This window comes from Triticum urartu, unplaced genomic scaffold (genome assembly GCF_056163025.1).
Source record: "Triticum urartu cultivar PI428250 unplaced genomic scaffold, HENAU_Tu73 scaffold2, whole genome shotgun sequence".
Lineage (NCBI taxonomy): Eukaryota > Viridiplantae > Streptophyta > Magnoliopsida > Poales > Poaceae > Triticum > Triticum urartu.
In genome coordinates, this window is record NW_028260368.1 from 1,018,382 (window position 1) to 1,033,381 (window position 15,000).

A 15,000-nucleotide genomic window follows, 5' to 3' on the forward strand; every position below is an offset into this window, starting at 1 on the left:
CCATGAACAATATGAGTCCGAAGCTTCTTTCGTAACTCCCATAATTTCTTCGTAGTGGCTCCGTTCCATGCCTCATTTCATAGGGAAGCCCAAAGTGGCTCTATTTCATTCTATTTCACTTCCTAGCACTTCCTATCATTTAATATCCATCCCTTTGGTCTTATTGACATAAGAGATGTCATTTATAGTCTATCTCTTTCTATATATGGAAAGTCAAGAAATTCTCATCGAAACATCGAGAAATTGTGCATATAGAAAACTCTAAAGAAAGAAAAAAAGGAGACCCATGCCATGATTTTCAAATCTTTTCTATTTAGTAGTCTAAGTTTCTCGATGAGGATAATTAATTCGGTCGTTGTGGTCGGACTCTATTATGGATTTCTGACTACATTCTCCATAGGTCCCTCTTAGATCTTCTTTCTCCAATCTTGGATTAGGGAAGAAGGAGATATTCGCGACTACTGGCGATTTCATTATGGGGCAGCTCATGATCTTCATATCGATCTATTATCCACCTCTGTATCTATTCTTTCTTAGCTAAACAGGTGGAAGATCTATCCAATTTGGTTATATTATATCATGGACTCGAAAAACGGATCTGAATTTGACTGAAATGCACGATCTTCACAGGTATCACTTTTCACGATACCTAAAAGGTGGAATAGCGATTTTCGAACCATTTCCTATAAGAGAATGGTTTCCATTACTTTGAGAAATGGATTCTTATATCAAACTATAGCTATTGCATTAAAGAAGAAAAGAAACTAATAGAAGTCGAAGACGCGGAATGATAGTGAATAGAGAGAAAGATTCTTCTGATTTTCTTGTTTCTATCTACTAGACGCCGTAGAGAATTGAGAATTTTCATGTCTTTCAATTCTCGTACTCGTAATTGGAAAGTTATGGAAGGAGACCCATCATTTTGCAATGAAAACAACATATAAAACTCTGGACAATTTCGAAATCAGGCCAAGCGTCTTAATACATATGCAAAAAAATTCATTATTGGCCCACCATTGATTAGAAGATTTAGCTTGTATGAATCGCTATTGGTTTGATACGAATAATGACAATCGTTTCAGTATGTTAAGGATACAGATGTATCCACAATTCATTTAGAGTTACTTAATAGTCTATTTCTTATACCATATCTCTATCCCGTGAAATTCTCGAGCCAAAAGATGGATGCATATGCTGTGTTTCATTTTGCTAAATGATATCAATTAAATGGTGTATCAATTCCATAAATTGCATATAGCAATAAATAAATCAGCAAAATTCTTTCTAATATTTTAGATAGAAGAAACATTTCTTCTATCTAAAATATTAGAAAGAATGTACCCTTCTATCCAAATCCAATTTGCATCGATAAAATAAATCCAAATTCCAGTAGTAGATGAATAATTGCAAATTTGTGTGTGTACGAGATTAGAATAACTTCAAAATAACTGACATAATTTTGTATTTTTCCTGATCAGAAAAATACATGAAAAAGAAAGGAGGTAGAAAAATTTTTGGATTTATGGTTAAAGAAGAAAAAGAAGAAAACAGGGGTTCTGTTGAATTTCAAGTATTCAGTTTCACCAATAAGATACGGAGACTTGCTTCACATTTGGAATTACACAAAAAAGATTTTTCATCGGAAAGAGGTCTACGAAGACTTTTGGGAAAACGTCGACGTTTGCTGGCTTATTTGGCAAAGAAAAATAGAGTACGTTATAAGAAATTAATCGGTCAGTTGAATATTCGGGAGCAGTAATTTAATCGTTCAAATTTTTTTCTTGTTTTATTATTTTTTTAGTAGTCTTATAGTAGTCTTAGATTTTTCATTTTGATGAGCCTCGCTTTGAGGAATTCATGGAATAATCCATTTTCATGGAATAATGAATTAAGGAAGAAAGGATATGAGTCTACCGCTTACAAGAAAAGATCTCATGATAGTCAATATGGGCCCTCAACACCCATCAATGCATGGTGTTCTTCGACTGATCGTTACTCTCGATGGTGAGGATGTTATTGATTGTGAACCCATATTAGGGTATTTACACAGAGGAATGGAAAAAATCGCGGAAAACCGAACTATTATACAATACTTACCTTATGTAACAAGGTGGGATTATTTAGCTACTATGTTTACAGAAGCAATAACAGTAAATGCACCAGAATTCTTGGAGAATATTCAAATACCACAAAGAGCCAGCTATATTAGGGTAATTATGTTAGAATTAAGCCGGATAGCTTCTCACTTGCTATGGCTTGGACCTTTTATGGCGGATCTCGGCGCACAGACTCCTTTTTTCTATATTTTTAGAGAGAGAGAATTAATATATGATCTATTTGAAGCTGCTACAGGTATGCGAATGATGCACAATTACTTTCGCATCGGAGGAGTAGCCGCCGATCTACCTTATGGATGGATCGATAAATGTTTAGATTTCTGTGATTATTTTTTACGCGGAGTTGTTGAATATCAACAACTTATTACACAGAATCCAATTTTTTTAGAGCGAGTTGAAGGAGTAGGTTTTATTAGCGGAGAAGAAGCAGTAAATTGGGGCTTATCGGGACCGATGTTACGAGCTTCTGGAATACAATGGGATCTTCGTAAAGTAGATCCTTATGAGTCTTACAACCAATTTGATTGGAAAGTCCAATGGCAAAAAGAAGGGGATTCGTTAGCTCGCTATTTAGTACGAATTGGTGAAATGAGGGAATCCATCAAAATAATTCAACAAGCTGTAGAAAAAATTCCTGGAGGACCTTATGAAAATTTAGAAGTCCGACGCTTTAAGAAAGAAAATAATTCTGAATGGAATGATTTTGAGTATAAATTTCTTGGTAAAAAACCTTCGCCCAATTTTGAATTGTCAAGACAAGAGCTTTATGTAAGAGTAGAAGCCCCAAAAGGTGAATTAGGGATTTATCTAGTAGGAGATGATAGCCTTTTCCCCTGGAGATGGAAAATCCGTCCACCCGGGTTTATTAATTTGCAAATTCTTCCTCAGCTAGTTAAAAAAATGAAATTGGCTGATATCATGACGATATTAGGTAGTATAGATATCATTATGGGGGAAGTTGATCGTTGAAATGATAATAGATAGGGTAGAGGTAGAAACTATCAATTCTTTTTCGAAATTGGAATTATTAAAAGAAGTCTATGGACTGATATCGATTCTACCCATTTTGACCCTCCTTTTGGGAATAACAATAGAGGTACTCGTAATTGTGTGGTTAGAAAGAGAAATATCTGCGTCGATACAACAACGTATTGGTCCTGAATATGCTGGCCCCCTGGGCCTGCTTCAAGCTATAGCAGATGGGACTAAGCTACTTTTTAAAGAAGATATTCTGCCATCCCGAGGAGATATTTCTTTATTTAGCATTGGACCCTCTATAGCAGTCATATCAGTTTTATTAAGTTTTTTAGTTATCCCTTTGGGATATCATTTTGTTTTAGCCGATCTTAGTATTGGTGTTTTTTTATGGATTGCCATTTCAAGTATAGCTCCTATTGGTCTTCTTATGGCAGGATATAGCTCAAATAATAAATATTCTTTTTCAGGCGGTCTACGAGCTGCTGCTCAATCCATTAGTTATGAAATACCATTAACTTTTTGTGTGCTAGCAATATCTCTACGTGTGATTCGTTAAAATAGATCTTTTTCCTATAAAATCCATTAACTATTTATATTCCTTTTCTTATTTAGTATTTGGGTTGGTAAGTTAAACTAGATAGCTATATGAGTGAAACAAAACAGCTTATAAATTTGTAGTAAAAAGAAAAAATCTCATTTCCTACGTACAAGAAAAAAGTGGAAGTAAACATAAGCAGTGTAAACTCTTTATCCCAAGGTTGATATTTTTTAATTAGTCATCATATCTTGAAGCGGCCAAGAATAAAGGATTCACGATATGGAATTCCATTACTAGAATACTCCTAGTTATTACTATAACTTAATAATCCATAAGAAGAATCCACCAAAAGTTAGTGAAGGGTTAGGAACACTAAAGTACATAAAGGATTAGTAATGGAAAATCTAAAACATTAGAGATTTTTGCCCATAAAAGGAATCATAATAAGGACTTGCAATTTGTAGAAATTATCAAGTAGTACTTTCTTCGGATTCCGATCCAGAGTATGTTCCCATTCACTTGTTAAGGAAATGGCTATCAAGAACGAATTAACCCTTTATCCATTTTTTCTTTTTAAATACCCCCTCCCTGGGGAAAGAAGAATAGTAAAAAAGATATGGAGTGCACTAGAAAAAATTTTCATTATTTCCTTCCTCTATCCATATTCATGCAGAATTGCTCATGAACTAATACCCAACTCTTTCCATTTATTAATTGAATTCCTATAACAAGTAACAAGTGTTTTATTCCAAGATTAAGTTATTACTGAACAAAGAAAAATTTTCATTATATTATAAAGGATGAGATCAATTCGGAAGCGCTTTTTCTTATTCTAGCAGACGGAATTCCTTTGGTCTAATTTAGGACTTTCAAATCTATTTTATTTTATCTAATTCTATCTACGCCCCCGGGGCTAGGAACAAAACAGTCCTTTCCTTTTTCTGATCATAGAGAAGCCGTATGAAGCTAAGGTTTCATGTACGGTTTTGAAATAGCGGTGGGAACTGTGATGTTATCACCGACTATGATTATCTAACAGTTCAAGTACAGTTGATATAGTTGAAGCACAGTCAAAATACGGTTTTTTTGGATGGAATATTTGGCGTCAGCCTATAGGTTTTCTGGTTTTTTTAATTTCTTCTTTGGCAGAATGTGAAAGATTACCCTTTGATTTACCAGAAGCGGAGGAAGAATTAGTAGCAGGTTACCAAACTGAATATTCCGGTATCAAATATGGTTTATTTTATCTTGTTTCTTACCTAAATTTATTAGTTTCTTCTTTATTTGTAACAGTTCTCTACTTGGGCGGGTGGAATTTATCTATTCCCTATATATCCTTTTTTGATTTTTTCCAAATGAATAAAGCAGTTGGAATTTTGGAAATGACAATGGGTATATTTATTACATTAACTAAAGCTTATTTATTTCTCTTCATTTCTATCACAATAAGATGGACTTTACCGAGGATGAGAATGGATCAGTTATTAAATCTTGGATGGAAATTTCTTTTACCTATTTCCCTGGGCAATCTCTTATTAACAACCTCTTCTCAACTTGTTTCACTATAAATAAGATAATACAATAATAGTAAGAATATTTTCAACACAAAAGCTCTCTCAAACAAGAGAAAGAAACATATCTTTTTCATAGATATTTAGAATGAATATGTTCCCTATGGTAACTGGGTTCATGAGTTATGGTCAACAAACAATACGTGCTACAAGGTACATAGGTCAAAGTTTCATAACTACCTTATCCCACACAAATCGTTTACCTATAACGATTCACTACCCTTATGAAAAATCAATTACACCAGAGCGTTTCCGAGGGCGAATCCACTTTGAATTTGATAAATGTATTGCTTGTGAAGTATGTGTTCGCGTATGTCCGATAGATTTACCCGTTGTGGATTGGAGATTTGAAAAGGATATTAAAAGAAAACAATTGCTTAATTATAGTATTGATTTCGGAGTTTGTATATTTTGTGGCAATTGTGTTGAGTACTGTCCAACAAGCTGTTTATCAATGACTGAAGAATATGAACTTTCTACCTATGATCGTCATGAATTGAATTACAATCAAATTGCTTTAAGTCGGTTACCAATCTCCATAATGGGAGATTACACAATTCAAACAATTAGGAATTCGTCTGAAAGTAAAATAAACAAAGAAAAATCTTCGAATTCAAGAACGATTACTGATTACTAAACTTTGATTTTGTCTTTCTGTTATAAAAATCTAATAATTCTTTATTAAACTTTAAAATTAAACTATAAAGAAAAACGAAAAACTACTGCTTATTGGAAATTATTTCTTATTTTAAATCAGACTAGATTTTCGTGATATAATATAATTTATAACTATAAGTTTATACACAAAAAAATACCCTAATCCTTTTTTCCTTCCTTGAATCCTTTAGTTTTAGTCAGTTCATGAAAAATTTTATACTATTAATTTCTTTTTATCCATAATGGATTTACCTGGACCAATACATGAGATTCTTATGCTATTTGGGGGATTTGTTCTTCTACTAGGGGGTCTAGGAGTAGTATTACTTACCAACCCCATTTATTCTGCCTTTTCGCTGGGATTAGTTCTTGTTTGTATATCCTTATTCTATTTTTTATTAAATTCCTACTTTGTAGCTGTCGCACAACTTCTTATTTATGTGGGAGCCATAAATGTCTTGATCATATTCGCTGTAATGTTCGTAAATGGCTCAGAATGGTCTAAAGATAAGAATTATTGGACTATTGGAGATGGGTTCACTTCACTCGTTTGTATAACTATTGTTTTTTCACTAATGACTACTATCCCAGATACGTCGTGGTATGGAATTCTTTGGACTACAAGATCAAACCAAATAGTAGAACAGGGTCTCATAAATAATGTTCAACAAATTGGAATTCATTTAGCAACCGATTTTTATCTTCCGTTTGAACTCATTTCCATAATTCTTCTAGTTTCTTTAATAGGTGCAATTACTATGGCTCGGCAATAAGAAAACTTAGAAAAAGTACAAATTATAAGAATTGCAAATCTAAAATAAATAACTAAAGAATCACAATTTTGATTTAGTAAAATCCATCTACTGCCAACAAATACCTCCTTTTTTTTTTTTTTTTTTTTCTTTTGTTGTGTAATTGTTCTATTGTAATTAATTGAATCGGTTCAATTCTTGCCCTCATATTGAAATGAATCGAGATTGATAAGGAGTTAGTTAATGATGTTTGAGCATGTACTTTTTTTGAGTGTCTATTTATTTTCGATTGGTATCTATGGATTGATCACAAGCCGAAACATGGTTAGAGCTCTAATATGTCTTGAACTTATACTGAATTCAATTAATCTAAATCTCGTAACATTTTCTGATCTATTTGATAGTCGCCAATTAAAAGGAGATATTTTCGCAATTTTTGTTATAGCCCTTGCAGCTGCTGAAGCCGCTATTGGACTATCCATTCTTTCTTCCATCCATCGTAATAGGAAATCCACTCGTATCAATCAATCTAATTTATTGAATAATTAGACTTTTGAATAATTAGACATAGAATCCTCTAAACAAAGGCGCACATATTAAAATAAATAGAAATCAATACTATTTTCTTAGTATTATTTGAGAATATCCATTTTTTTTAGTAGATTATTGCATAGTATTCTTTTTCACTTAAATGAATTTTTGTATTTGTAATTCATTGATATTGCAATTTGAATATTGCAATAATTTATATTGAAAAGACGATAGCCAATTTATTGGCTAATTCGAATTCGTCTGTACAATTCGTAAAATTCTTTCTTATTTCTTATTTATTGTTGAAATCCAAAATTAAAGTCTCTTGGCTCTCTTCACGCTTTCTCACAAACAGATTAAAAAATAGATTTTTTTTTTTGAAGTTTGGATAAACCATTGCTTCGTCTGGTGTCTACAATACATATGACTCATTATAGTACTAATTTCATTTTTACCAGATCGAAAAATTTTATGTTGAAAAGAAAAATTTATAGATCCAATGTCACATTCCGTAAAAATTTACGATACATGTATAGGATGCACTCAATGTGTACGAGCTTGTCCAACAGATGTATTAGAAATGATACCCTGGGATGGATGTAAAGCCAAGCAAATTGCTTCCGCGCCGAGAACCGAAGATTGTGTGGGTTGTAAGAGATGTGAATCTGCCTGCCCGACAGATTTTTTAAGTGTCCGCGTTTATTTAGGGCCTGAAACAACACGTAGCATGGCTCTATCTTATTGATACGTTACAAAAAACTTCACTCGAATCGTCTGATTCCTCTTTACCGAAGAAGCCTGTGCTCGAAATAATCGAGCACGGGCTTTTCTGGTCAAAACGTATCTTGTCTTTATCACTTTATCATGAGTTATTTTCCTTGGTTAACAATACTTGTTGTTTTGCCGATATTTGCAGGTTCATTAATTTTCTTTTTACCTCATAAGGGAAACAAAGTCGTTAGGTGGTATACTATATCTATTTGTTTATTAGAATTCCTTCTAATGACTTATGCGTTCTGTTATCATTTCCAACTGGAGGATCCCTTAATCCAATTAAAGGAGGATTATAAATGGATAGATGTCTTCGATTTCCACTGGAGATTGGGAATCGATGGACTTTCATTAGGATCTATTTTATTGACAGGATTTATCACTACTTTAGCTACTTTAGCAGCTTGGCCAATTACACGGAATTCGCGATTATTCTATTTCCTGATGCTCGCAATGTATAGTGGTCAAATAGGATTATTTTCTTCGCGAGACCTTTTACTTTTTTTTATCATGTGGGAGTTAGAATTAATTCCTGTTTACTTACTTTTATCCATGTGGGGGGGGAAGAGGCGTCTATATTCAGCTACAAAGTTTATTTTGTATACTGCAGGCGGTTCCATTTTTTTCTTAATCGGAGTTCTGGGTATGGGCTTATATGGTTCCAACGAACCAGGATTAGATTTGGAAAGATTAATTAATCAATCATACCCTGCAACCTTGGAAATACTTTTATATTTTGGCTTCCTTATTGCTTATGCTGTCAAATTGCCGATTATACCCCTACATACGTGGTTACCAGATACCCATGGGGAAGCACATTATAGTACATGTATGCTTTTAGCGGGAATATTATTAAAGATGGGAGCATATGGATTGATTCGGATCAACATGGAATTGTTACCTCATGCTCATTATCTATTTTCGCCCTGGTTAGTAATAATAGGAGCGATCCAAATAATCTATGCAGCTTCAACTTCTCTTGGTCAACGAAATTTCAAAAAAAGAATAGCTTATTCCTCTGTATCTCACATGGGTTTCATAATTATAGGAATTGGTTCCATAACCAACATTGGACTCAATGGAGCTATTTTACAAATATTATCCCATGGATTTATTGGCTGCTACACTTTTTTTCTTGGCAGGAACCGCTTCTGATAGAATGCGTCTTGTTTATCTCGAAGAACTGGGGGGAATATCTATCCCAATGCCTAAAATTTTTACCATGTTTAGTAGCTTTTCAATGGCTTCTCTTGCCTTACCAGGAATGAGTGGTTTTGTCGCAGAATTAGTAGTATTTTTTGGACTAATTACTAGTCCAAAATTTCTGTTAATGCCAAAAACACTAATTACTTTTGTAATGGCAATTGGAATGATATTAACTCCTATTTATTTATTATCTATGTTACGCCAGATGTTCTATGGATACAAGCTATTTAATGTTCCAAACGCAAATTTTGTGGATTCTGGACCACGAGAACTCTTTATTTTAATCTGTATCTTTTTACCAGTAATAGGAATTGGTATTTATCCAGATTTTGTTCTCTCCCTATCCGTTGACAGGGTAGAGGCTCTCTTATCCAATTATTATCCTAAATAGGTTTGCTTTTTTTTACTCGTCTGCTCTATTAATGCAGAAATAAGTAAAAAAGTATATAATGCAGAAATAAGTAAAAAAGTATAATTAGATCTATCTCGAATTTTTGAGAACCCTTTGATAAGGCGTTCAAGGGGTTCTCAAATAAAACATAAAAGTAAAAACCTTCATTTCATGAAGGTTTTATTTTATGTAATCATTTAGGTGTTAATGTAAACGAACCATAACTATGTAAGCCTATTCCTAATAGATTTATACCAAAATAACAAATCCAAATTATAAGAAATCCTATCAAAGCTATAAGTGCAGAATTCGTACCCTTCCAATTTGGATTTGTTCTACTATGTAAATAAATTGCGAATATGGTCCAAGTAATAAATGCCCAAGTTTCCTTAGGATCCCAATTCCAATAGGATCCCCAGGCCTCATTAGCCCATACTGCTCCACAAAGAATACCTACGGTTAAAAGGGTAAATCCTAGGCTAATGACACGATAACTCCAAGAATCCAAACGCTCCGTTAATTGATATTTGTAATAATTTGGAAATGAAGGGACAGAGGTTCTTTTTAAAGCACTTCTTTTTGCATAAAAATATTTAATATCACTAAAGAAAAATGTTTTATTTAAAACATTTTTTTTCTTTTTAGAAAAGAAATGGAAATTATTTCGAAATCTAATGATTAGAATAGCGGCAGATAATAAGGATCCGCACAAAAGAGTTGCATAGCTTAATAACATCATACTGACATGCATCATTAACCACTGAGATTGTAGAGCAGGTACTAGTATCGTGGATTGATGCATTTCAGTTAAAAGACCCGATGTGGCAAAGCCTTGCGTTAAAATAGTACTTGGCGTAGTTATTGTGCTTAAATCATTTTTAGAGTTCTGTATTTTAGGAATGGTATGAAGAATATACAGGGCCCATGAAAGGAAGATCAATGACTCATATAAATTACTTAATGGAAAATGTCCCGAGGAAGCCCAACGAGAAACTAAGAATCCTGTTATAGAGAAAAAAGTAACTATCATTCCTTTTTCTGACGAATCGCGTAATCCTCCAAGTTCACGAACTAATAAGGTTATAAAATGAATCGTAATCACAATTGAAATCGTTGAGAAAGAGATATGAGTTAGTATATGTTCTAAAGTTGCAAATAGCATAAGGGGAAGGTCCCATTACAAAATTGTAAATTTCGAATTGATTTCTAATCTATTGTATTCTTTTTCAAGAATGCCGCCACTCGGATTCGAACCGAGATGCTTGAGCACTGCTTCCTAAGAGCAGCGTGTCTACCAATTTCACCATGGCGGCTAACTTCAAATAATAGGTAACTTAAAAGAATAATAGCTATTATCTTGGGAATCGTCGATATTGGGAAAGTCCATAAAATTTAGGAACATTAGAGTTTTCATTAAAATAGACTTCGTTTGGTAGTATCGTTTCCATTTTTTTTTTTTACAATAAACTCTTGCTTTGCCCAATAGAAACACAAACACTGCTTGAAAGAGTTGGAACTTCTTTTTTCTAACTTGCAATTATAGAACTAATTTTTTCTAATTAATTTCCCCTTTACATTTTGAAAATTCTTTCAATACAATGAAAAAAATCCAAAAGGGTTTCTATTTAATGATGAAATTAAAATAAAATGGATAAATAGAAAAGGCTTTTTGGATTTTTTAAAAATTTCTAGAATGAAAGTCTTTATGCTCTTATTAATAAGATTTACTAACCTTATGATTTTGGAGAAGATAGGTGGAAGTTGTAAGTCCTATTGTAAGAATACTCCACTTTTCATAATTTTCCTAATAGAATATGAGGATTCTATTAGGAAAATTATGAAAAGTTCATTGATAGGAAAAGAATACTTAGCACACAGTATACCAAACAAAACTTTTTTTTTCTTGTATATATAAGATAAGAGGGGTTTTTTGTTCTAAGAATATTGTACCGAGTAATTCGACACATAAAAGTACATTCAAAGAAGAATCCAAATTATTAAATAATTGGAATTCTTTTTTGATAAGTCAATTCATATTATTCCAAAATCTTATTATTTGTTTGTTGCCCAGAAAAACCCTTTGGTTTTGGATGCTCATTACCGCTCGAAAATGATCTTGATTTTACTAAAGAATAAGATTGTACTATGGAAAAATAAGTCTTTTTCTTCCAAATATTTTTACGAATACGCTTTTTTGACATTGAAGTACGTTTTTTTGGAACTGCCATTCAAAAAGGAAATTACTTTTTTCTAGTTGTATGTGAAAGACATCTATTGCTGCAAATCAATCCTTCTTTCTTCTTTTTATTAGTATTTATACTTAGATACTGAAAGATACTTAAATTTTGAATTATTTTTTACTTCATTTTGTCTAATGCGGATAAGACAACAAGAATTTTTTAACATTTTTTCTTTATATATTTTATACTTTTTTTTTAATAATATAGAATATATAGAAGGGTTTCTCATTTAAATCTATTTATATCTATTTATATATCAAGTATACTCCATATATAGATATATGGTATGGAAGCCTATCCCCCATATAAGATAAGACGGGGGGATAAAAAGAAGGGAAAATGAAAATAGTTAATTAAGTTCAGAATGGTATTCCATAAAGGAAAGGAATTCCAATCAAAACAAAAAATACTGAGTCTCTTAAACAAGACATTCTAAAACTTAGGTAATTTATAGTCATTAGAATTTTAGTTCTATATGAAGTAAGGACTATTCGATAATTTCTTATAAACATAGGTTTTCATTGGAATTCACTCAATCAGTTAATTATGGAACAAGAGAGCTGTTTCATCTTTGTTTTAAAGAAATATAAAAATGAATTATGAATAGAAAGTAAAATGATTCCACTTTTTTTTTTTTATTTTTATAAATATCTTTATTTAGTTAATAAAATAACTTCGTTACCTAGTTATTTTATTAACTTTTTTAATTTAACCAACTAAACCCATTCTTAATTTTTAATTATTTCAATGAGATAAATTTTGGAAAAATTAAGAATTTCAGTATTTTTTCTTATTCTTTTTATTTATTCTTTCAGAAAGAGATAAGAATTGGTTTGGTGAATCGGAAACAATTTTATAGAAAAATTGAAGTAAAAATTGAAGTAAAAATTGCAATTTCTTTTCTTATGGAACATACATATCAATATGCATGGGTAATCCCTCTTCTCCCACTTCCAGTTATTATGTCAATGGGATTTGGCCTTATTCTTATTCCGACAGCAACAAAAAATCTTCGTCGCATATGGGCTTTTCCTAGTGTTTTACTCTTAAGTATAGCTATGGTATTCTCAGTTCAACTGTCTATTCAACAAATAAATGGAAGTTCGATCTATCAATATCTATGGTCTTGGACCGTCAATAATGATTTTTCTTTAGAATTTGGATACTTGATTGACCCACTTACTTCTATTATGTTAATACTAATTACTACTGTAGGAATCCTGGTTCTTATTTATAGTGATGGTTATATGTCTCACGATGAAGGATATTTGAGATTTTTTGTTTATATAAGTTTTTTCAATACTTCCATGTTGGGATTGGTTACTAGCTCCAATTTGATACAAATTTATTTTTTTTGGGAACTCGTGGGAATGTGTTCTTATTTATTGATAGGCTTTTGGTTTACACGACCAATCGCAGCGAGTGCTTGTCAAAAAGCTTTTGTAACTAATCGTGTAGGGGATTTTGGTCTATTATTAGGAATTTTAGGTTTTTTTTGGATAACAGGTAGTTTAGAGTTTAGGGATTTGTTCAAAATAGCTAATAACTGGATTCCTAATAATGGAATTAACTCTTTACTTACTACTTTGTGTGCTTTTTTATTATTCCTTGGTGCAGTTGCGAAATCCGCACAATTCCCTCTTCACGTATGGTTACCCGATGCTATGGAAGGGCCCACTCCTATTTCGGCTCTTATACACGCAGCAACTATGGTTGCTGCGGGAATTTTTCTTCTAGCTCGACTTCTTCCTCTTTTCATATCTTTACCTTTGATAATGAGTTTTATTTCTTTAGTAGGTACAATAACACTATTCTTAGGAGCTACTTTAGCTCTTGCTCAGAGAGATATTAAAAGAAGCTTAGCCTATTCTACAATGTCTCAATTGGGTTATATGATGTTAGCTCTAGGTATAGGTTCTTATCAAGCTGCTTTATTCCATTTGATCACTCATGCTTATTCAAAAGCTTTATTGTTCTTGGGATCCGGATCCGTTATTCATTCAATGGAACCTCTTGTTGGATATTCACCAGATAAAAGTCAAAATATGGTTCTTATGGGCGGTTTAAGAAAATACATTCCAATCACAAGAACTACTTTTTTATGGGGTACACTTTCTCTTTGTGGTATTCCACCTCTTGCTTGCTTCTGGTCCAAAGATGAAATCCTTAGTAATAGTTGGTTGTATTCGCCCTTTTTTGGAATAATAGCCTCCTTTACTGCAGGATTAACTGCCTTTTATATGTTTCGGATATATTTACTTACATTTGATGGGTATTTGCGTGTTCATTTTCAAAATTACAGTAGCACTAAAGAGAGTTCCTTGTATTCAATATCCTTATGGGGAAAAAGGATACCCAAAGGAGTGAATAGGGATTTCGTTTTATCAACAACGAAGAGTGGAGTTTCTTTTTTTTCACAAAATATACCAAAAATTCAAGGTAATACAAGAAATAGGATAGGATCCTTTACTACGTCTTTTGGGGCTAAAAAAACTTTTGCCTATCCGCATGAAACGGGAAATACTATGTTATTTCCTCTTCTTATATTACTACTTTTCACTTTGTTCATTGGATTCATAGGAATCTCTTTTGATAATGGAGGAATTGGTAATGGAATAGCAGAGTTAACCATATTATCAAAGTGGTTAACTCCCTCAATAAACTTTACCCAGGAAAGTTCTAATTCTTTTGTAAATTCATATGAATTTATTACTAATGCAATTTCTTCTGTAAGTCTAGCTATCTTTGGTTTATTCATAGCATATATCTTCTATGGATCCGCTTATTCTTTTTTTCAGAATTTGGATTTAATAAACTCTTTTTACAAAGGAAATCCTAAAAAAGAATTTTTAGATCAAGTAAAAAAAAATATATACAGTTGGTCATATAATCGTGGTTATATAGATATTTTCTATACTAGGGTCTTTACCCTCGGTATAAGAGGGTTAACCGAACTCACGGAGTTTTTTGATAAGGGTGTTATTGATGGAATTACCAATGGAGTGGGTCTTGCTAGTTTTTGTATAGGAGAGGAAATTAAATATGTAGGGGGAGGTCGAATCTCGTCTTATTTATTCTTTTTTTTATGTTATGTATCTGTGTTTTTATTCTTTTTTCTTTCTTAAGTTAAGGAATTTACAACAAGTCTCTTGCAAAAATAACTATCCTATCCCCTTTCTACAATCTCTCTATATCCTTGTTACATAAGGTAAGTATTGTATAATAGTTCGGTTTTCCGCGATTTTTTC

At 32.4% G+C, this 15,000-nt stretch overlaps 1 non-coding gene across 1 annotated transcript; it reads right to left on the bottom strand.

Moving 5' to 3' along the window:
* Positions 1–10,745: 10,745 nt before the first annotated feature.
* On the bottom strand, positions 10,746–10,825 carry TRNAL-UAG (transfer RNA leucine (anticodon UAG)). Its single transcript has one exon. It is a non-coding gene; the product is annotated as a tRNA-Leu (tRNA).
* Between the last annotated feature and the right edge of the window lie 4,175 nt (positions 10,826–15,000).